The 25,268-nt window shown below is 40.7% G+C and overlaps 1 long non-coding RNA gene across 1 annotated transcript in view; it reads right to left on the bottom strand.

The window, feature by feature from the left end:
- LOC133230132 (uncharacterized) overlaps positions 1–25,268 on the bottom strand; it is a 37,772-nt gene that overhangs the window by 10,920 nt on the left and 1,584 nt on the right. The gene's annotated exons all lie outside the window — the stretch shown is intronic.

Here is a 25,268-nt window from a genome sequence, read left to right as displayed (position 1 = left end):
ATTTTTCAGTTCAATTCAGTTCAGTCGCTCAGCAGTGTCTGACTTTTTGCAACCCCATGGACTACAGCACACCAGGCTTGTCTGTCCGTCACCAACTCCTGGAGCTTACTCAAACTCATGTTCACTGAGTGTGTGATGCCATCCAACCATCTCATCCTCTGTCGTCCCCTTCTCCTCTCACCTTCAATCCTTCCCAGTATCAGGGTCTTTTCAAATGAGTCATCTCTTCCCATCAGGTGGCCAAAGAATTGGAGCTTCAGCCTCAGCTTCAGCATCAGTCCTTCCAATGAACATTCAGGACTGATTTCTTTAGGATTGACTGGTTTGAACTCCTTGAAGTCCAAGGGACTCTCAAGAGTCTTCTCCAACACCACAGTTCAAAAGCATCTATTCTTTGATACTTACCTTTCTTTATAGTCCAGCTCTCACATCCATACATGACTACCGGGAAAAACACAGCCTTGACTAGATGGACCTTTGTTGGAAAAGTAATGTCTCTGCTTTTTAATATGCTGTCTAAGATTTTCATAGCTTTTCTTCCAAGGAGCAAATGTCTTCTAATTTCACAGCTGCAGTCACCTTCTGCAGTGACTTTGAAGCCCCCAAAATAAAGTCTCTCACTGTTTACATTGTTTCCTCATCTATTTGCCAAGGAGTGATTGAATGGGATGCCGTGATCTCAGCTTTTTGAAACTTTTAAGCCTGCTTTTTCACTCTCCTCTTTCTCTTTTATCAAGAGGCTCTTCTTCTTCCCTTTCTGCCATAAGAGTGGTGTCATCTGTGTATCTGTGGTAACTGATATTTCTCCTGGCAATCTTGATTCCAGCTTGTGCTTCATCCATCCTGGCATTTTACATGATGTACTCTACATATAAGTCAAATAAGCGGGGTGACAATATACAGCCTTGACATACTCCTTTCCCAATTTGGAACCAGTCTTTTGTTCCTTGTCCGGTTCTAACTGTTGCTTCTTGACCTGCATACAGATTTCTCAGGAGGCAGGTAAGGTGGTCTGCTATTCCCATCTCTTGAAGAATTTTCCACAGTTTGTTGTGATCCACACAGTCAAAGGCTTTTGCATAGCCAATAAAGGAGAATAGATGTTTTTCTGGAACTCTCTTGCTTTTTCGATGATCAGATGCTGGCAATTTGATCTGTGGTTCCTCTGCCTTTTCTAAATCCAGCTTGAACATCTGGAAGTTCACGGTTCACGTACTGTTGAAGCCTGGCTTGGAGAATTTTGAGCATTACTTTGCTAGCGTGTGAGATGAGTACAATTGTGCGGTAGTTGGAACATTCTTTGGCATTGTCTTTCTTTGGGATTGGAATGAAAACTGACCTTTTCCAGTCCTATGGCCACTGCTGAGTTTTCCAAATTTGCTGGTATATTGAATGCAGCACTTTCACAGCATCATCTTTTAGGATTTGAAATAGCTCAACAGGAATTCCATCCCTTCCACTAGCTCTGTTGGTAGTGATGCTTCCTAAGGCCCACTTGACTTCACACTCCAGGCTGTCTGGCTCTAGGTGGGTGATTACACCATCATGATTATCTGGGTCATGAAGATGTTTTCATATAGTTCTTCTGTGTATTCTTGCCACCTGTTCTTAATATCTTCTGCTTCTGTTAGGTCCATACATTTCTGTCCTTTATTGTGCCCATCTTTGCATGAAATGTTCCCTTGGTATCTCTAATTTTCTTGAAGACATCTCTAGTCTTTCCCATTCTATTGCTTTCCTCCATTTCTTTGCATTGATCACTGAGGAAGTCTTTCTTATCACTCCTTGCTATTCTTTGGAACTCTGCATTCAAATGGGTATATCTTTCTTTTTATCCTTTGCCTTTTGCTTCCCTTCTTTCTCTGCTATTTGTAAAGCCTCCTCAGGCAACCATTTTGCCTTTTTGCATTTCTTTTTCTTGGGGATGGTCTTGATCACTGCGTCCTGTACAATGTCATGAACCTCCGTTCATAGTTCGTCATGCACTCTGTCTATCAGATCTAATCCCTTGAATCTATTTGTCACTTCCACTGTATAGTCATAAGAGATTTGATTTAGGTCATACCTGAATGGTCTAGTGGTTTTCCCTGCTTTCTTCAATTTAAGTCTGAATTTTGCAATAAGGAGTTCATGATTTGAGCCACAGTCAGCTCCCAATCTTGTTTTTGCTGACCATATAGAGCTTCTCCACCTTTGGCCGCAAATAATATAATCAATCTGATTTTGGTATTCACCATCTGGTGATGTCCATGTTAGTCTTCTCTTGTGTTGTTGGAAGAGGGTGTTTGCTATGACCAGTGCGTTCTCTTGGCAAAACTCTGTTAGCCTTTGCCTTGCTTCATTCTGTACTCCAAGGCCAAATTTGCCTGTTACTCCAGGTATTGCTTGACTTCCTACTTTTGCATTCCAGTCCCCTATAATGAAAAGGACACCTTCTTGGGGGTGTTAGTTCTAGAAGGTCTTGTAAGTCTTCATAGAACTGTTCAGCTTCAGCTTCTTCAGCCTTTTTGGTCGGGCCACAGACTTGGATTACTGTGATACTGAATGGTTTGCCTTGAAAACTAACAGAGATCATTCTGTCGTTTTTGAGATTGCATCCAATTATCTTTTCTTAATTTTCATATTTCTGTTGTTGGTCTTTACTGCTTAGAGAAGTCCCTTTAGTATTTCTTGTAAAACCAACTTAATGGTGCTGAAATCTTTCAGCTTTTTCTTGTCTGTAAAACTGTTTGTCTCTCCTTCAAACCTGAATGACAGCTTTTCTGGGTAGAGTATTCTCAGTTTTAGGCTTTCTCCTTTCATCACTTTGAATACATCATGCCACTTCCTTCTGTTCCACAAAAGTGCTATGGAAAAGTCAACAGAGAGTATTTGGGAGTTCTCTTTTAAATAACTAGTTGCTTTTCTCTCCTGCTTTAAAGATTCATTATCTTTAATTTTTTCCACTTTAATTTTATTATGTCTTGGTGTTGACCTCTTTGTGTTCATTTTGTTTGGGACTCTCTGTACTTCCTGGAGTAGATGTCTGTTTACTTTCCCGGATAGGAAGTTTTCAGCTGTAATTTCTTCCAATAAGTTCTCTGCCCCTTTCTTTCTTTTTTCTTCTTCTGGGACCCTTATAATGTGAATGTTAGTATTCTGACATTGTCTCAGAGGTCTCACAAACTATCTTCATATTTTTTAATTCTTTTTTTTTCTGTTCAGCTTGGGTAGTTTCCACTACTCTGTCTTTCAGTTAGCTCATCTGTTCCTCTGTATTACCTAGTCCTTCTAGTGTATTTTTACTTCAGCTATTGTACTCTTTATCTCTGTTTAGTTATTCTTTATATTTTCTAAATCTTTAACTTCTCACTGTGTTCATCTATGTGTCTCTTAGTTCATTAATCATTTTTATGGTCACTACCTTGAACTCTTTATAAGGTAGATTTTTTATCTCCACTTCATTTAGTTCCTCCAGGATTTTGTCTTGTTCCTTCATCTCAAAAATATTCCTCTGTTGCCTCATCTGGCCTGGTTCTCTATGCTTCCTTCCATGAATTAGGTAGTTCAGTTCCATTTCCTGACCTTGGAGAAGTAGCCTTAGTAGCAGACACCCTATGGGGCCCTAGAGCACTCTTCCCTCTAGTCAGCAGAGCTATATGCCCTAGGAGGGTCCTCTATGTGGGCTGTGTGGGCCCTTCTTTTGTTATGATGGGGCTGCCTGCTGTAAGTGTCCTGGTAGACAGGACTGGCCACTGACCTGGTTGGCTGCCAGGCCCTGCCTTTTGTGATGGCTTCTGGCCCATGGGTGGGAAAGACCAGGTTCCACCACAGCTGACTATATAACTCAGTGTCTTGGGCCCGATGCTGGCCTACTGGTGGGTGGGGCAAGGTTTCAAACTAGATGACTAAGCAACTCGTGAGGTCCCAGGACTGGTGCCAGTTCACTGATAGGCAGGGCTATGTCCTGGAGCAACTGGCTGTAGGGGCCAAGGGAATCTTGGTGCTAGTGCCATCCCGTTAGTGGGCAGAGCCAGGTGTCAGGATGGCTGGCTCTGGCACCTGGGGTCCAGGAATGGTACTAACTCACTAGTTTGGGGGGGGGAGGCTCGGTCTTGGGGTAACTGCTTATGGGGTCCACTCGTGAATGAGGTTGGGTCCCAGGACTGCTGCTGGCCCATTGGCAGAAGGACTGGGTCCTGGGCTCATGAAGACCCACTGGAAGGTATGCAAGCCCCTGGAGATAATAGGCTAGAGGGAAGACTCCAAAATGGCACTTGTTAGCACAGTGCTGTCATGGCAGAACAAATCCCCCCAAAATGGTTGCTGCCAGCATCTGTGTCCCCAGCGTGAATCCCAGTACCCTCCTATCTCTGCAGGAGCCTCTCCAAGATGAGCAAGTAGGTCTGACCCAGGCCTCTTCCAAAGCACTGCCTCTGCCAGCACTCAGAGGGTGTGAGCTTTGGGGAGTGTCCTTTCAGAACAGTGTGTTTCCTGCAGCCCTCCTGCTCTCCCACACACTCCTGCTGGCCTACAGTGTTAGAAGTCCTGGGGGCTTGTCTTCCTGGTGCAAGATCCCTGGGCAGGGGAGCCCAATATGAGACTTGGGCCCCTTACTCCTTGGGGACACCTTTGCATTTGTGATTATCTTATTTGTGGGTCCCCTACCTGGGGGCTAGTGTCTTGACTATGGTGCGTCTCTGTTCCTTCTACCTGTCTCACATTTCCTTCTTTATATTTTTAGTTTGGAAAATCTTTTCTTCTAGTCTTCAGGTAGTTCTCATAGAGGGGGTCTCCATAAATAGTTGTAATTTTGGTGTGCCTGTGGGAGGAGGTGAGTACAGGCCCTTTCTACTTTGCCATTTGGTGATGCCTCTGTCACATCCTTTTCTAAAAGACATTTTCCCCCATGTTCAAATTCTTTTAGTGAAATTTTTTTGCTCTATTCTTATTCTCTGAAGAAAGATGTCAAAATTGCCACTATTTGGAGGGAGTTTCAATTTCTCACTCTCTTTCCTGGATTAAAAATATGTTCTCTAATGTCTGTATTGATTTGGCAAAAATCAGCCAAGATCTTCCTTATGGAGTCTCATAGTTTAATTTTAATAACAGAAGTATTATAAACCATAATGTTGAGAATAGAAGTTTCAACCAAGTGACCCATAAGCCAAATCTGGCATGAAGGTTTGTTTTGGTAGGCCCCACGTAATTTTAAAAAAAGTTAATTTCTCATGAAAATTTGGAATTTCACATTGTCTTGAAATAGTAATTCTGTCAACATAAGACTCATATTTTTCTTCTTTTTTTTGTTTTTGGCCATGTGACATGTGTGATCTTAGTTGCCCAATCAGGGATTGAACTCATGTCCCCTACGGTGGAAGTGTGGCATCTTAACCATTGGACGACCAAGGAAGTCCCAGGACTCTCATTTCTATCTGGTTACAGCTAGCTGGACCTGAAAAAGGGCTTCTTCATTTTGTTGATATTTAAGTCCTTCCCATTCCAGAATTCTTGCCTGGAGAATTCCATGGAGGAGCCTGGTGGGCTCCAGTCCATGGAGTCACAAAGAGTCAGACACGACTGAGTGACTAACTTTCACTTTCACTTTTCAAGTCCTTCAGAATGCCACAATCCTCATCTACCCAAATTGTAGGACCCTCCTTGGAAGAAAAGCTATGACCAAACTAGACAGCACATTAAGAAGCAGAGACATTACTTTGCCAACAAAGATCAGTCTAGCCAAAGCTGTGGTTTTTCCAGTAGTCATGTATGGACGTGAGACTTGTACTACAAAGAAATCTAGGCACCGAAGAACTGATGCTTTTGAACTGTGGTGTTGGAGAAGACTCCTGAGAGTCCCTTGGACTGCATGGAGACCCAACCAGTCCATCCTAAAGAAAGTCCTGATATTCATTGGAAGGACTGATGCTGAAACTGAAACTCCAACACTTTGGCCACCTGATACATAGAACTGACTCACTGGAAAAGACCCTGATGCTGGGAGAGACTGAAGGCAGGAGGAGAAGGGGATGCCAGAGAATGAAATGGTTGGATGGCATCACTGACTTCATGGACATGAGTTTGAGCAAACTTCGGGAGTTGGTGATGGACAGGGAAGCCTGGCGTGCTGCAGTCCATGGGGTCGCAAAGAGTCGGACACAACTGAACGACTGAACTGAACTGAACAGTTCACCCCATTTGCGCCTCTCTGCAGCTGATTAAATTTCCAAGTCCTGACCTAGAATACCAAATGCCTTCTTGTCTAAATGATTTTCTTTGGAGTATCATAAAGAGAAAGAGAAAATAGTTAAACATATGAAGCAAAATGAGCCCTGTGCAAACCCTATAAAACCAGGTTAAAATAATCAGTTTACACATTTGTAGAATAAAGTAATAAAGAAATTAGCAACTTATTATAAATGTACTAATTTAGGGATAGTACTATTGAAGCTGCCAACCAAAGTTTGGGGTTCTTGGTACTCAAGGCAAGAAACAAAGTCAGTTCCCAGGATTCACCTTTGCACTTGCTGTGGGATTCAACACAGTCCTTAGACTTTAAATTACATGCTGAATGTTTTTCTAAATTTGAAGTATAATTATGACTGGAAAACATCAGTTCACAGATGATGAAGTAAGGTCAATGGTGTTGAAAGAGGGAAAGAGAATGAATGAATTTTCTGCAGCCTTTACCATAGTGACAGTACACTTATAGACAAAGCCTGCTCGGGGCGGAGCAGCACAAACAACGCAGAGATGCGTGCTGCCAACCAGTGTCTCAGACCATGTTGGACACTGGCTTTTTAATGTCTATGTCATGAACAGAACTTTACATATTTTCACTTCTTTCCTAAAGGCTTAATCTTTGCTAATATTATGGGCTTCCCCAATGGATCTGCAGTAAAGAAACCGCCTGCAGTGTAGGAGACACAGGTGACATGATCCCTGTGTCATCCCATGTTCGATCCCTGGAGAAGGAAAGGGCAACCCCCTCCAGTATTCTTGCCTAAAAAATCCTGTGGACAGAGGAGCCTGGTGGACTACAGTCCAAAAGGTCGCAAAGAGTCAGACACGACTGAGCACACACATGCACACATACACGTGATAATACTACATAGTAAACACAAATGGAAAAAAGAAAGAAACTGAGTTTTTCAGCCCAATAGAATGTATATACTGTTTCTTGTTTAGTGCAATGAAATTAATTTTGTCTTAAGCATTTCTAAATAATTCTGCCACATCTTAGAGCCCTGAATCAAGAGTCATACACACTATGTATTGGACTTCTCTCTAAAGCAGGAGTTGGTAGAGATGTATCTGGAAAGGCTTGAAAGAAGGAAACCACAAAGCCTAGTTGTCCCAAAGATAGATAGGACCAATAATGAGCTGGGGAGACATAGGTGGTTGCACTGCCCACACCCCAAATCGTTCATCTCCTGGGACCAAGACTTGATCCAGCTCACTTTCTGGGCCTTCTCAGATGTTCGCTTAGGGCATTACCCTCCAGGAGCAGACAAAGAACAGATTTTACTGTCCTTGGGTTCAGGTTTGCCAAATACTCTGCCCCCTTTAACCCTATGAATTCAGATACAAAGAGGAAGACTGATTAGTCTTTAACTGAAAGTTAAATGCTGACCAGGTAGAGCACTTCTAATGGATTTTCCTTTATACAATGTAATAGGAGGAGGCTGATATGCTGGGGCCAGAAGGGAGGGGGCCAGATGTAGATGGAGGGAGGGCCAACTGAGAAATGTCCCAGAACAGAAGCCTAAAAGAAATGCTAAGAGATTTTACCATAGCAGAATAATGACCCCTTTTACCTCTTGGCTCTTTATCCCCTCCCCATCTACATCTATCCCAGACTAAAACAAAAGACACCCTGATTGAAGACTGGTAGCTTGTTGGGGAGACAAGAGAAATGGAGAGAAACCGATGAAGGTTTAGACACAGTGAAAACCGAGGGAACGGGGCTGAATGCTGTCTGATGAACAATGTGGAAAGAAACATGCTAAAACCTCAGAGTCTGAGAACAAATCCACTTGCATCCCCCTATGTGGAGAAAGTTGCAAAGCCCCAGAGAGGCAATGACTGCAAAGGAGTCTGGGCGTATGTGGCTTCAGAGAGGTACAATTCCTGCCCAAAGCCCAAGCACAACAATGAAAGCAGCAGCAACGCTGCCATTCTCTACAGGGTGAACTTGGCTACATGACCTGAAGGGACCAGCAGACGGGGGAAGCATGGTTTCATGGACACCTAGTAGGCAACAAAGAGGGCACCCCAACTTTGTGGTACGACAAAAGCCCCTAGAGCTTAGACGTAACCACAGGAAAAGGAGGAACTCCATGTTTCCACAACCTTGGTCAAACAGAGGTCTCAGAGATTGAGTTATAGAGCAATAGAAAAAGTTCTGTTTCTTGCCCACTGCAAAATGTAAACTGCTCTGGTCTTGGCCAAAAATGATAGCACTGCGAAGCTGAAATCATAAAACATTTGTAGCAACACACAACCATGGTCAATGTATCTGAACTGAATAATGTGTGGTGTTGCACTGCTTATCGGGAATGAGTGATTTATTTTATGATCCAAATTTTAAATCCCTTAATACGCCCCCGAAGGGGTGCTCTGGTATGGAAAATTAAAAAGGAGTGAATAACTAATGAATGAAAAAGACTACAGAAAAAGTAGAAACTGTTTTATTGAATTTTTTTCTAACATGAATTGCTTTGACCAGAGAAGGTAGATTAGTAAACCAATCTGTTCCTAGGTACAATTTTTATTAAGATTTGGTGGAAAAAGAAAACTGCATTCTATGCAATTATTTGTGAATAAAATGTATATATGGTTACATGTACATAGAAAATGCCTGAAATTATGCATGAGAGTGTTATTAACAGAAATAGCCTTCTAAGGAAAGGCTCCGAGAGTCTGGAGCAAAGGAAAAGTAATATTTTATTCGTGAATATATCATTTTAATTTAATTTTAAAGTAACCTTTTTCCCTTCTTTTATTTTTTTGGTTGTGCTGGGTCTTTAATGTGGCATGTGGGCTTTCTCTAGTTGAGACATGTGGGCTTAGTATTTATGGCACATGGGCTTAATTGCTCTGCAGCATATGGGATATTCCTGGACCAGGAGATTGAACCCATGTTCCCTGCACTGGCAGGCAGATTCTTAACCACTGGATCACCAGGGAAGTCCCCCCAAAGAGTTTAAAATTAATTAATATGGGAATATAACATATTTAGAAAAATCTATTCACTTACTAAATGTGTATTTAGTGTCTACACTATGCCAGGTTCTTTGCTAGGAAATAGAGAAATAAAAACATAAGTCACAAACCTTACCCATTAAGAGCCTAAACTCTGTGGAGTTTAACATTCAAGTTAAACATACTCTAGTGTGGTAAATGCTAAGCAGATGCACAAGTCAAGAAATTGGTGGGGCATGCTGTTTTCCGCTACCTGTTTTTATGGAGCATTATATTTTTGCTTTACACGTGTGAATAATGTTTCAGTGTAACATACAGTGGTCCAACTCTACTCAGCACCAACTGTAAGCATTTGCCCGTGGTTCTCACCCTTCCCTTTTTTTTACACCTCACAACAGATCGGTAAGCTATTACTTTCTTTGTTGTCTGCAAAAATCAATCTAGAATTCAGCCACTGATAAATATCTGGCACCAATAACACCCTGGACATCTCTTGCCTCAGTTCAGTTCAGTCGTTCAGTCGTGTCCGACTCTTTGCAATCCCATGGACTGCAGCATGCCAGGCTTCCCTGTCCAATATCAACTCTCGGAGCTTGCTCAGACTCATGTCCATCAAGTCGGTGATGCCACCGCCAACCACCTCATCCACTGTCGTCCCCTTCTCCTTCTGTCTTCAGTCTTTCCCAGCATCAGGGTCTTTTCCAAGGAGTCAGTTCTTTGCATCAGGTGGCCAAAGTATTGGAGTTTCATCTTAAGCATCAGTCCTTCCAGTGAATATTCAGGACTGATTTCCTTTAGGATGGACTGGTTTGATCTCCTTGCAGTCCAAGGGACTCTCAAGAGTCTTCTCCAACACCACAGTTCAAAAGTATCAATTCTTCAGCACTCAGCTTTCCTTATAGTCCAACTCTCACATCCATACATGCTGCTGCTGCTGCTAAGTCGCATCAGTCGTGTCCGACTCTGTGCGACCCCATAGATGGCAGCCCACCAGGCTCCTCCATCCATGGGATTATCCAGGCAAGAATACTGGAGTGGGTTGCCATTGCCTTCTCCATCCGTACATGACTACTAGAAAAACCATAGCTTTGACTAGACGGACCTTTGTTGGCAAAGTAATGTCTCTGCTTTTTAATATTCTGTCTAGGTTGGTCATAGCTTTTCTTCCAAGAAGCAAGCATCTTTTAATTTCATGGCTGCAGTCACCATCTGCAGTGACTTTGGACCCTCCAAAAATAAAGTCTCTCACTGTTTCCATTGTTTCTCCATCTATTTGCCATGAAGTGATGGGACTGGATGCCATGATCTTCATTTTTTTGATTGCTGAGTTTTAAGCCAACTTTTTCAGTCTCCTCTTTCACTTTCATCAAGAGGCTCTTTATTTCCTCTTCACTTTCTGTCATAAGGGTAGTGTCATCTGCATATCTGAGGTAACTGATATTTCTCCCAGCAGTATTGATTCCAGCTTGGGCTTCATCCAGCCCAGCATTTCACATGATGTACTCTGCATAGAAGTTAAATAAACAGGATGACAATATACAGCCTGACATACTCCTTTCCCAATTTGGAACCAGTCTTTTGTTCCATGTCCGGTTCTAACTGTTGCTTCTTGACCTGCATACAGATTTCTCAGGAGGCAGGTAAGGTGGTCTGCTATTCCCATCTCTTGAAGAATTTTCCACAGTTTGTTGTGATCCACACAGTCAAAGGCTTTGGCATAGTCAATAAAGCAGGAATAGATGTTTTTCTAGAACTCTGTTGCTTTTTTCATGATCCAACAGATGATGGCAATTTGATCTGTGGTTCCTTTTCCTTTTCTAAATCCAGCTTGAACATCTGGAAGTTCATGGTTCATGAACTGTTGAAGCCTTACTTGGAGAATATAAGCATTGCTTTGCTAGTGTATGAGATGAGTGCAATTGTGTGGAGTTGGAACATTCTTTGGCATTGCCTTTCTTTGGGATTGGAATAAAAACTGATTTTTCCAGTCCTGTGGCCACTGCTGAGTTTTCCAGATTTGCTAGCATATTGAGTACAGCACTTTCACAGCATCATCTTTTAGGATTTGAAATAGCTCAACTGGAATTCCATCACCTCCACTAGCTCTGTTGGTAGTGATGCTTCCTAAAGCCATCTTGACGTCACATTCCAGGATGTTTGGCTCTAGGTGGGTGATCACACCATCATGGTTATCTGGGTCATGAAGATTTTTTTTTTTTTTTAGTTCTGTGTATTCTTGCCACCTCTTCTTAATATCTTTTGCTTTTGTTAGGTCCATACCATTTCTGGCCTTTATCGAGCCCATCTTTGCATGAAAAATTCCCTTGGTATCTCTAATTTTCTTGAAGAGATCTCCAGTCTTCCCCATTCTATTGTTGTCCTCTACTTCTTTGCAATGATCACTGAGGAAACCTTTCTTATCTTGCCTGGATTATTGTAATAACCTCTTAACTTCTGCCCTTATTGCTCTTCAATCCATTTGCAATGCGAGAATTGATGCTTTTGAACTGTGGTGTTGGAGAAGACTCTTGACAGTCCCATGGACTACAAGGAGATCCAACCAGTCCATTCTGAAGGAGATCAGCCCTGGGTGTTCTTTGGAGGGAATGATGCTAAAGCTGAAACTCCAGTACTTTGGCCACCTCATGCGAAGACTTGACTCATTGGAAAAGACCCTGATGCTGGGAGGGATTGGGGGCAGGAGGAGAAGGGGACGACAGAGGATGAGATGGCTGGATGGCATCACTGACTCGATGGACGTGAGTCTGAGTGAACTCCGGGAGTTGGTGATGGACAGGGAGGCCTGGCGTGCTGTGATTCATGGGGTTGCAAAGAGTTGGACACGACTGAGTGACTGAACTGAACTGAAAATACCCTTTGAAAATGTCCATCCCAGCACCTTGCTTCCCTGCTCAAAATCTTTCAATGTCTTCCCATCTAATACTATGTAAAGGCCAAAGTCTACACAAGGAACATAAGGCTCTGTATGTCCTGTCTTGCTTTACCTTTCTAACTTTGGCACACTCCTTGGCACACTCCTGTCACAGGATTTGTACATATGCTGTTCCTTCTGCTTGAACTGGAATGTTCTTTCCCCAGATATCTGGCAGATCCTTCCTTCTTCATTTATATCTTGGCTTTACTTAAATGTCACCATCTAGGGAGGTCTTCTCCGGACATCATATCTACAATTTCAATACTATATCCTTCTCCCAACATTTCTTATTCTCTTTCTCTGCTTCTTCTTCTCTGAAGCACTGGTCTCTATCAAACTTAATATATATTTTACTTACTTATCTTGTTTACAACTAGAATATAAGTTCCATGAGGATAGAAGTTGAATCTGGGTGTTGTTCACTGACTTTTTTTCCCCAAGTGCCTAGAACGGTGTCTATATAAATATTTCACTTAGGTATTTGTGAAATGAACAAATGGGTGAATACATGAATATTTTATACAAGGAATTCATTGTTATTCATTATCCATTCCACAGATAATTGACTGCTTTCTTTTGAAAAATATTCTCTCATTGACCAAACTTTACTCAGATTCCCCTGAACTTTTTTCAGCTCAACTTGACTTCCAGACTTCTATGTTCATCTACTGCATTGTCCAATTTAAACAAGAATCCTGATAAATCAGTTTAGCCAGAATCTTCCATCCTGCATACCTCATCACCCTCTATATCTTAGCAGCTTCCTCAACCACTACGATCTCTCAGATGATGTCTGATCACCCTAGGCTGCCTTTACCAAGAAGCCTGTTAGGTCAGTTTAGCAGAATCTCCCGTTACCTCTGATGTTGTTTCCTAGTAATTTTCTACCCACTGATCCCCACTTTGCTCCTTGACTATAAATTCTCACCTGTCCATGCTATATTAAGAGTTGCTATGTCCCATCTTTCTCTCTCACTGCAAATTCTACCCAGTGGTACAATACCAATTACTACATTGCTCTCCCCTCCCTTGCCCCCTGTAAAGTTTTTCTTACTATGGCTAACTGTCATTTTAACACTTTACCACTATGTACAAAGCACTTTTTAAAGTAGAGGAAATAAAACAAGCAAGAGAGATATAATTTCTGCTCCCATGAAACTTACAGAAAAGTAGGAAGTGATCTTTAAATTACTTTCACCCTCAGAAAACTTACTGCACAACAGGACATGAGAACCATGACTTTGGTCTTTGCACAATCTACAGATGGGCATTTCCTTTAGCCTAATAGAGCATCCTGGAACCTACAATTACAGTATTTATACAATTATAGTTATAGTTGCATCTCCCATCTCCAAAGAGCAATTGAAATCTTTTTATTAGTGATAAACCACATTCACATCTCAATGTTCCTCCAATTGTGGAATCCAACTGCTGGAAAACACAGCAGTGTTGAAGCTATCTTCATGATGATTTCTTTGAGGAAAGAGGCCATGACTATGGTACCTGGTAGGAGTGAGCGCTCAATAAATGTTAGAATGTTAGTTGCTGTTACTGAGGACCACTTCAGCAAAGGAGAATAGCCACAACTCGTGGACTTTTTGAAGTTGTGGAGCAATTTTTAGAGGACTAACAACTAATTTTTAAAATTTAATTAATCCTGCTAAGAAAAGAGATAAAAGAACTCTTACAAGAAATTCTTGCAGGAGTTGAGGTGGGGCACTTCACTTCAAGTCACCATTGGCTTTTTAGATAACGAGAGCTATTCATTCATAAACCTTATTAGTCTGCAAGCCCCCTAATCTGGCTGGGAAAAAAAATTAAATAGTTAGATTTGCTGAAAGAAAATTTCAGCATGGAATCTTCTTTCCAAGGAGACACAGACTTTAACAACAATCATTTCAGTGAGTTTTATTGCTCATGGAGATCCCCCTAAAGAGTATTCTATTGTGATTTCTTTTAGAGCAAAAAGAGGGCTTCCATCGTCAAGGCCAACAATCTTCTGGATTTCTTCTATGTATTTTTCCAGTTGGACCTGAGTAGTTTGTTTCTTTAGAAGAATAAATCTGCTAGCCAAGTTCACAGCTAAACCACAGCTGAAGAAATGTCTCCATTACGTTGACCTAGAATTCTAGGATATCTGAAAACAATACCTTCTGTTCTTAAGAAAATTTGAATTTTTCTTTTGATTAAAGCAACTTCCTTTAAAAATTAAGCTATCAAAAATAAACTCAAGACTTTTTACACCCTTGTAGAATACTGCTGAAGAATTTGATCCTATTTCCTGAAATTGGTAAATAAAGAATAACTTCTAAGGTATTTTCATCTCTGGGATAGATACATATCTTAGTTACCAGATAACAGGTCAATTGTCCATCAAAAAGAGCTAATTAAATAAATCATGGTACGTTCTCACAATGTATGTTGCTACAAAAAAGAATGAAGAGTTCAAGATGGTTGAGTAGAAGGACGTGTGCTCATCTCCGCCTGCGAGAGCTCCAAAATTGCAACTAGCTTTGAACAACCATCAGCAGGGGGACACTGGAACCCACCAAAAAAAGATACCCCATCTCCAAAGTCAAAGAAGAAGCTGCAGTGAGAAGGTAGGAGGAGCGCAATATCGATAAAATCAAATCCCATACCTGCCAGGTGGGTGAACCACAGACTGGAGAATAATAATACCAAAGAAGTTCTCGCACTATTATGAAGGTTCTGAACCCCCTGTCAGACTTCCCAGCCTGGGGATCCGACAAAGGGACTGGGAATCCCAGGGAATCTGGTCTGCAGGGCCAGTGGGTTTTGATTATAGGCCTTCCAGAGGACTGAGGGAAACAGAGAGCTCAGTCTTAGAGGGCACAAACAAAATTTTGCATGCTCCTAAACCCAGAGGAGAGGACCAGTGATCACAGGAGACTGAACCAAAACTCCCTGCTAGTGTTGCAGGGCCTGGGTTGGCAGGGGCTCACCATAGGGATGGGGGCACTGACAGGTCCCTCTTGGCATAAATCCCCTTGGAGTTCACCATTAACCCTACCACACAGCCCTAGGCCCCAGCGCTGGGTCACCTCAGGCCAAACAACTACCAGGGAGGGAGTGCAACCCCATCTATCACCAGATAATTGGGTTAAAGCTTTACTGAGCAAGACCCTGCCTACCAGAGCAAGACCCAGTTTTTCCTACCACCAGTCCCTCCCATCAGAATGGTGGAAATCACTGCCAGAGAACAGAATATAGAAAAAAGAATGAAAAGAAATGAAGACAGCCTAAGAGATCTCTGGGACAACATCAAATGCACAAACATTCGCAGTAGAGGGGTCCCAGAAGGAGAAGAGAAAGAGAAAGGTCCTGAGAAATATTTTTGTTTTCTAGGAAACTATTTGAAGAGATAATAGCTGAAAACTTCCTGAATATGGGACAGGAAATAGTCAACGAAGTCCAGGAAGCACAGAGTCCCAGAAAGGATAAACCCAAGGAGACACACACTGAGACATATAGTAATCAAACTGACAAAAATTAAAGACAGAGATAAAATATTGAAAGCAACAAGGGAAAAATGATAAATAACATACAAGGGAACTCCCATTAGGCTACCAGCTGATTTCTCAATAGAAACTCTACAAGCCAGAAGGGAATGGCACGATATATTTAAAGTGATGAAAGGGAAGAACTTACAGCTAAGAATACTCTACCCAGCAAGACTCTCCTTCAGATTTGTTGGAGAAATCAAAATATTTCCAGACAAGCAAAAGTTAAAAGAATTCAGCACCACCAAACCAGCTTTACAACAAATTGCTAAAGGAACTTCACTAGGAAGGAAACACAACACAAGGAAAGGAAAAGCCCTAAAGAAAATAAACCCAAAACAATTAAGAAAACAGTAATAGGATCATACATATTGATGGTGGTTTGGTGGTTTAGTTGCTAAGTCGTGTCCGACTCTTGCGAACCCATGGACTGTACTCCTCCAGGCTGCTCTGTCCATGGGATTTTCCAGGCAAGAATACTGCGGTGGATGGCCATTACCTTCTCCAGGGGAATCTTCCCAACTCAGGAATCGAACCCAGGTCTCCTGCATTGCAGGCAGATTCTTTACCGACTGAGCTATGAGGGAAGCCCATACATATTGATAACTACCTTAAATGTAAATGAATTAAACGCAACAACCGAAAAAGACATTGGCTGGGTGGATGAAGCGCATGTATGCACTTCCACTTACCACATCACTCTGCTTGACACCCCCTGCCAAATAGCATGTAATTATTTTATATTGTTAAGTTAATCATGTTCCCATTATGGCTTGCAATTGTAATTATCTTTTATTTTTTGTCTAGTTATTGATTGTGAAAACTGATAAACATCTTTTACTATTATGAGAGAAAAAAAGAATGAGGAAAATCTCTATGTACTGATGTGGAAGGATTTTGAGGATTTTAGTTCAAATACAGTACAGAGCAAAGCATATATTTATAGCATTATACTTCTATATTAAAAAGAAGTGGAGATAAGAATATAAATTTAAATTGCTTGACTTGTATAAAAAAATGATGGAAAGACAAGAAATACAGGCAATTGGTATGAGGTAAACAGGGGTGAAGAGGACAGGGATGGAAGCAAGATTTCTCCTTGTATAATTTTGAATGACATAAATATATTAATTAAAATAAATTTTAAAATAACTTTATTGTCACCAAGATGTCTACATTCATAAATTCATAGGTATAAGAACATTTAAGTTGAGATAGATGAAACTGAAGAATAGGTGATTTGAAAATCATCTAATGAAATGATTAAATGATTATAATCATTTAAGTCTACTCATTCAGCCTACTCTAAGGTAGGCTGAATCAAGTTTTCTTTTTCTTTCTTTCTTTTTCCTTTAAGAAACTGATAAATCCTTCAGACCTAGATATTTAAAGAGAAAGTGTTAGGACTCTTGATTACGCTAGAATTGGAAAAATAGCCAACATCTTTTGATTTAATTAAAGTTCTGCAATAAACCGTCCTGGAAAACCATTTTCCATTCTGGAAAAACCAAAGCTATGGTTTTTTTCCAGTAGTCATGTATGGATGTGAGAGCTGGACCATAAAGAAGATTGAGTGCTAAAGAATTGATGTTTTTGAATTGTGGTGTTGGAGAAGACTCTTGAGAGACCCTTGGACTGCAAGGAGATCCAACCAGTCTATTCTAAATGAAATTAGTCCTGAATATTCATTGAAAGGACAGATGCTGAAGCTGAAACTCCAATACTTTGGCCACCTGGTGCGAAGAGCTGACTCACTGGAAAAGACCCTGATGCTGGGAAAGATTGAAGGCAGGAGGGGAAGGGGATAACAGAGGATGAGGTGGTTGAATGGCATCACCAACTCGATGGACATGAGTTTGAACAAACTCCGGGAGATGGTGAAGGACAGGGAAGCCTGGTGTGCTGCAGTTCATGGGACTGCAGTGTCGGACATGACCGAGTGACTGAACAACAACAACAATAAACCATTCAAGAGTTTTCATAGCCAGATCACACCAGATTTGAATTGGAAAAAATTTGAAGTAGTAAAAATTTAAATTCCTGTCGATTGGGTCTAAACTAATTAAGTCTGAAATTCTTCCTCTCTGCCCTCTGGAATTCACTGCCCATCAAAATTCCCATAGCCTCAACTCCTATGAACTTTGCCTTCTTATTCAGATTGAAAGTGAAGCCCTCTTAAACTGTGACTGTTTTTCCTCCTTTCCCCTGGGCCTAGAAGGTGACTTCAACCACTCCCCAGACTTTGAAAGCCACCTGGATAACTGTTGCAAAATTTCTATCCCAGCCTTGACCTCTTCCTTGAGCTCTAAGTGATTAATTAGATTTGATTCCTTAGTCTACATTTCTAGTCAGATACTGGAATTTCAAATTTAACTCTGCCAAAATATTTAATAGTCTTGATTCATACAACCACCAAATCTGCTCCTTCCTTAGCCTTTTTCATCTCTGTAAATGATTTTACCACCACTTTCATGCCTCAAATAAAAATATGAAATCATTTCAATTTTTCTCATCTTTCAAACATCTATTACTATATCAAATCCATCCCCCTATAGGACCAGGACCCCATAATCCATTGATAGTACTACATTCTGATATCCACAATCAAACATTATCATCTCTCCACTATACACTTTAAAAGTCCTTGTTCCATTATCATAATGGTCTCCACTTTGCTAAATCCAGTCCTGGTGTGGTTGAAAGATTGTTGGGTTCAGAGTATTAGAGGGAGTGGAAAGATAAGTGGTAATCAGTGAATGAGATTAATGAGAGTTTGGCAATGACAAAGTTATAAAACCACCAGAGTAAGTAGCTTCATGGCAATGGAGGACAAGACCATTGAATGTGAGTTCAAGGAAGTGAGAGGCCAAGGTGTTAGAAGGGTCATTTACACATGTTTCAAGCTAAAGATTAAGACAGAAGTGAAGCTGGAGAGTAAACAAACCAAGAGCTACAAGAGAAATAAGAGGAATAATAAGGGTCAATAAACTGACAATCAGGTAGTAAATGATGTTATCTGGTGACTAAAAACTAAAGGCTTTATGTTTTCAGGAATGTGGGAGGGAGAAATACCTGGAAATAGCAATGAGATTCATCCATATTATCTGGGAAAGATTGAAGGCGGGAGAAGGGGACGACAGAGGATGAGATGGTTGGATGGCATCACTGACTCAATGGAAATGAATTTGAGTAAACTCTGGGAGTTGGTGATGGACAAGGAGGCCTGGCATGCTGCAGTCCATGGGGTCGCAAAGAGTCGGACACAACTGAGCGACTGAACTGAACTGATACCAAATTCATTCACGCCTCTCCATTTTTACCGTTGGCATCCTAGTCCATACTGTCTGAATTCCTGCAATTGAGCTTCCTAATTCCATACCTAACAGGGAAGCCCTGATCCTTGTGTACCAACATTTTATACTGTGTGTCTTTGATACTGTGATTTGTTTTAACCTGATGAAATGTACTGAGAAAAAAGGTATCTGATAAGAAAATTAAGCTGACTTCCAGATTGTGACTACCTTAATGACTAAGTCAGAATTGAATGAACTTTCTGGATTCTGTTCATTTACATTGTTTAATTAGAAGAAATTCTTAGCAACAATTTATTCTGATTAAACAATGTTAAGACCTTTAAGTACTATGTCTAGGAAAAAGATTTGACACTTCAATGTCACTATAGATTTTGGATGATTTTCCTAATTTATATTATCAATTGTTTAATAACAAATTGATGCTTTTGAACTGTGGTGTTGGAGAAGACTCTTGAGAGTCCCTTGGACTGCAAGGAGATCCAACCAGTCCATTCTGAAGGAGATCAGCCCTGGGATTTCTTTGGAAGGGATGATGCTAAAGCTGAAAGTCCAGTATTTTGGCCACCTCATGCGAAGAGTTGACTCATTGGAAAAGACTCTGATGATGGGAGGGATTGGGGGCAGGAGGAGAAGGGGATGACAGAGGATGAGGTGGCTGGATGGCATCACTGACTTGATGGACGTGAGTCTGAGTGAATTCCAGGAGTTGGTGATGGACAGGGAGGCCTGGCGTGCTGCGATTCATGGGGTCACAAAGAGTCGGACACGACTAAGTGACTGAACTGAACTGAATGAACTAAGGTATGGAAATTTTATTTTTAAAAAACCCACACTTTTAGAATATTTTCAAGGCTATTGCCAAGCCCTTTGCTAATTTTTCTGCCCTCCTGCTGAGTATTAGCCAATCATTCCACGTCCTTTTCCCATCTCAGCAGTGAAGTGAAAGTGAAAGTTGCTCAGTCATGTCTGACTCTTTGCAACCCCATGGACTATACAGCCCATGGAATTCTCCAGGTCAGAATACTGGAGTGGGTAGCCTTTCCCTTCTCCAGGGGATCTTCCCAACCCAGGGAACGAACCCTGCTCTCCCGCATTGCTGGCAGATTCTTTACCAGCTGAGCCACACGGGAAGCCCAGAATATTTTAAGATTTTATGCCAGAACAAAAGCATGTGTTCTTCAGGAGTAAATTGACAAAATGAAAATATTAACAATATTCTAGAAATGTATCCTATGAAAGCAACTAAGAATACGCACAAAAATTAGACTATAAGGCAGTTCATAGAAGCATTGTTTACAATGTTAAAAAAAAAAACATTGTAATGTAAAAAAACATTTACTATGTAAAAAAAAACTATAACAATCTAAGTATTCAAAAATAGACTATTTTAAAAAATGTAATGCCTTCCTCTATTTCTGATCAGTTCAGTCAGGACCTCTGGGAGGACATTGGAATCTTTAAAAAGTTCCTCCAGGGGTTCTAATGTGTAGTTACTGAGTAAACTATCATAGGTGAGATTAGCAAGTCTTAAGTTATATACCATCAATGTGTTGAGGGAGTCCTCAATTTACATCTAAACTGCAGCCTAAACTGCAGCCCTTCCAACTCCATTCTTATAAACCCACTGCTTACTCAACATTGCTCCTTGAATGTATGATAAGCATCTCTAATTTAACATGAATGCTTATTTTTACCATTACACCCCAGATTTAACTCTATCGGTTCCAAATTCAAAATATATCCAGAATCTGACCTTTCCTCAGCAACTTCCACCTCTTCAACCTGGGCCCAAGTCATTCCTCCCTTGGGTTTTATTAGAATAGATTCTCAACACAGTTACTGGATGCATTTATTTGTTTAATATTTATTTATTTGGCTGCACTGGGTCTTAGTTGCAGCATGCAGGACCTTCGGTCTTTCTTTCAGCATGTGGGATCTAGTTTCTTGACCGGAAGCCAGGCCCCCTGCATTGAAAGCTCACAGGCTTAGCCACTGGACCGCCAGGGAGGTCCCACACCCCATTTAAAATGTCACTTAGTTTGTTTCTCTTCTGGTCAATCTTGTTAAAGGCTTCCCATCACACTCAGAGTAAAAGCCAAAGTCTTTACAATGGACCTAACTGGGTCTTTGACAACATCTCTGACTTTAGCTCCTTGTACTATCTCCTTCACTTGCTGTCACCCAGCCATCCTGGCCTCCATCCTCTATAAAGAACATGCTTTACAGCAGGCATGTTCTGCCTTAGGGCCTTTTCTTGCCCACTGCCTGGAAAGCTTTCTCAAATATTCCTGTGGCTAACTCCATCACTTCCTTTAAAGTTCAAATGTCACCTTATCAATGAAGTCTTCCCCAAATATTGTAAATAAAAATACTGTCCAACCCCAATACTTCCTTATCTTTCTTCTTTTTCACCTGTTATACCATGTATTTACTTGTTAGTTTACCTCCTGTCTTCACCACTAGAATGTACGTTCTGTAAAGGAAAGGATTTTGTTTTGTTTATGATTGTATCCCTTACCCTAAAAAATGCCCAACACAAAATGGGTCCATAATACATATTTGTTGAATGAGTGGATAAATATACAGACATATTTTCCCCATTATTTGTCCCTAAACAAATGCTTTAACTTTCCAGTTTGTCTGCTTACTATACCATTGCAATGATATAAGCAAACTGAAAAGTTAAATGTGCTAATTGACAAGAAAGGTTTGACGTGACAGGGTTTAACAGGTTAGCTGTGGAGCTATACAATGATGTACACCATATGTATATGTGTGTGTATATAAATGTATATATGTGTGTGTATATGTGTACATACACACATATATATTTAGATATAGATATATTTGATACTTAAATGTCAGTATAGATTTTGGATGATTTTCCTAATCTATATTGTCAATTGTTTATTAACAATTGTTCTAACACTTAAGGTATGGACATTTTATTAAGCAAACCCACAACTTCAGAATATTTTAAGATTATATGCCAGAACAAAAGCATGTGCTCCTCACATGCAAATTGACAAAATGAAAATATTAACAGTATCCTAGAAATGTATCCTATGGAAGCAACTAAGAACATGCACAAAAATGAGACTGTAAGGCAGTTCATAGAAACACCGTATTGTGTATGTACAATATACACACACATATACATATATACCCTATATAACCACGCTGCACTATTACTAAACAATCTAGTTCAGGAACTGCAAGGAATGCAGATTATCCAGCCATCCAAACTCCACAATTTTTTTTCTCAGAGTACCAACAATCATCAATTCTAATTGTACTAACATCCTCATGACAAGGGTATGTCTTCTGTATACCCTGACAAATATTTCAACTGGCATCATCTGCTCTGTACATTCAAAACTAGTTAGATTAAAAAAAAAATTAAAAAAAAAACAAAACTAGTTAGATTTACAGAACATTCCACACAATAGCAGAATAAACATTCAAGTGCACACACACATGCACACACACACACACACTAGTTAGGTAAAAGGCAGAAAGCAAAACTACTGTCTGAACTGCCTGAACCATATATTTACTGCTGCTGCTGCTGCTGCTGCTAAGTCACTTCAGTATATTTAAGACTATTTAAAAGCATGGACCTCATGGTACTGTATTCACTTAGTTGTGAACAATATGAAGGGCCTTTCTGGTTCCTACAGTCTCTCCCTAGTCCTTCTCCACCTCCACCCCACTCCCAATCCCACATTACACAAGCACAGTAAATTTAAAAAAGAAAAAGAAATTGAACAACAATATAAACCTGGCAGAAATCTGAAATCACTCCAACTTCAAACTTTAAATCACTTGCCTAGTGAGAGCAGCCCTCAGATGCACTGTGACTCAGCATTTTATGATGCCTGAAACATGAAATGAGATAAAGATCTTGTTCCCTTCACGGCATTAGCTAAATATGGAGCTAAAATAAATGAGCTATCTTAAAAATACAAAGTCAGTGGCTGAAAATGTTACAGTGCTCACCCTGACCCAGGTTTGACTCAGTATGTGATGACAGGGAGGAGAGCATGTGTCAGCTGAAGCACACAGAACTCTTCTGAAATAACTTGTTGACCTATAACATTAGCAAATAACAATGCTGACTACAATTAATGCTCAGAAATGGAGGAATTATTGTAAGTAAATGAAAATAAAAATATGAGCTGTGACAACTGATTTAAGTCAGGTAGTAAAGTAAATCTGACCTGGGTGGGAGTGGTGGTGGTGGTGGGACTTACCCAGCTATTCTTCACTAGAAAACAGAAGCTAAAATCTAACCAAGGGAAAACCTTTGCAAAAAAAAAAATTAAGTAAAACTGAAACAAATAGAAGTTTGACTCTTTATGGACAGAAAGAAAATAAGATGAAAATAAAATAATGAACTATACAAAAGTTGCAATTCAGACAAAGTTTTTAGTTCATAATCTCATGTGGAACAGGAATGGATGAAGGAAGGAGAGAATCTGGTAATCAGCAAGCAGGGAGAACTGGATAGCCGAGATCACCAAGAAGGACTGAGGACTATTCCACATAGGCAATGAAGTTGGGAAATGAAGTTGGGAAATCCCACTTGGAAAGCCAAGAATTTAGATAAAGACAATGAATAGAGATGTGGTGACAGTTTATAGGCAAATGGGCAAAAAAAGTTGCTAATACTTACTTGGTTTTAGCTCCTGTTTTCAGTACTGTATATCAACTTTTTTAATCATCAGAATAAGTCAATGATATAAAAACTATTAAACCCCATTTTACATGTGAGGCAACAGCCTCAGAAAAGTTAAGTAACTTGCTCAAGGTCATGTTGTTAATAAATGGCAGAGCCAGGCTACCAGCCTACGTGTTTTAACTCCTCCACAACTTTATATTGCCTCTTATGAACCACTCAAAATGTGAAAAGGAAGTGGAGGAATTGAAATTATCGGGGCCTTTACTGCATTCAAAACTAGACCATCTGCATTCAAAAACAGAAGAGTGAATTTCCCCTAAGGAACCTACTAATGGAGCTCAGACTCACAGCAAAATACCATTCAAGTTCCACAAGCCACGGGTAGTGGGGATTCAAATAAGAAAGCAATGTTCAACTGGTTATGGAGTCAAGAAGGACTTCACTCAAAGAGCAGCATTTTGGTCAGGATTTGAGAAAAACAGAAGAGTTAGGTGAAAAGAGAATCATGACTTCAATTACTCCCCAGGGTTTTCAGGATAAATTTCAACTCCTTGGCTTGGCACTCAAAGCCCTCCAAACTAGGTCTGGAGGAATGCCAGGGAGAAATGGTTATCCTAAATGAGATGCCTATGCTGGAGTCTTTATTACTATACTAGATCAGGTTCCAAAGGATCGGAAGATGTTGTTTTTTTCTATCTTCATAAATCATTAGTGAGTTTAAAAGCTAGGCATTATGACTTATTCTTCTGTAACACTCCCCTCCACCAGGAGACCATACATCTTAGCACGTGGTAAACAGTGAAAGTCGCTCAGTCGTGTGGGACTCTTTGCGACCCCATGGACTATAGAGTCCATGGAATTCTCCAGGCCAGAATACTGGAGTGGGTAGCCTTTCCTTCTTCTTCAGGAGATCTTCCCAACTCAGGGATCGAACCCCGGTCTCCTGCATTGCCGGCGGATTCTTTCCCAGCTGAGCCACAAGGTAAGTCCATGGCTAGGTGCATGGCAAACATTTTCTGAACCTAAATCATGGGCAACAATCATCAGATGACTATGCGCCCAACCAGGCTGCTGCTACCATCTAGATCTCTGACTGACTAATTTTAAAGTTATTATACACCAAGTAAGAGACTTAGGCACTTGATCCAGATGCAAGGGGTGGAACTTGTGCATCTAGATGCTACGAACCAACTGTGAAAGGACATGGGACAATGGTGAAAGTCTAAACAGTCCCTTAAAAATTTGCCTGCAATGCAGTAAACCCAGGTTCCATCCCTGGGTAGGGAAGATCCCAAGGAAAAGGGAATGGCTGCCCATTCCAGTATTCTTGCCTGGAGAATCTCATAGACAGAGGAGCCTGGCAGGCTCCAGTCCCTAGGGTCGCAGAGTCCGACATGACTGAGCCACTAGGCTCAAATGCAGATTAGGAATTAAATGAATTCATTTCATTACATGTGGGGATGTGACCCTGCCTTAAAAAATTATATGTATACACACACACAGAGTATTTATAAACGAATGATTTCCCTTAAGAGACTGTAAGTAGGGGGTATGGGGGAATACATTAAACAAAATCGGCAAAATGCAGCTAACCGTTGAACAGTTTAATACACTACTTTTGGTGAATGCTTGAA

Source organism: Bos javanicus, chromosome 18 (assembly GCF_032452875.1).
Source record: "Bos javanicus breed banteng chromosome 18, ARS-OSU_banteng_1.0, whole genome shotgun sequence".
Classification (NCBI taxonomy): domain Eukaryota; kingdom Metazoa; phylum Chordata; class Mammalia; order Artiodactyla; family Bovidae; genus Bos; species Bos javanicus.
This window is presented reverse-complemented; position numbering and strand designations above follow the sequence as displayed.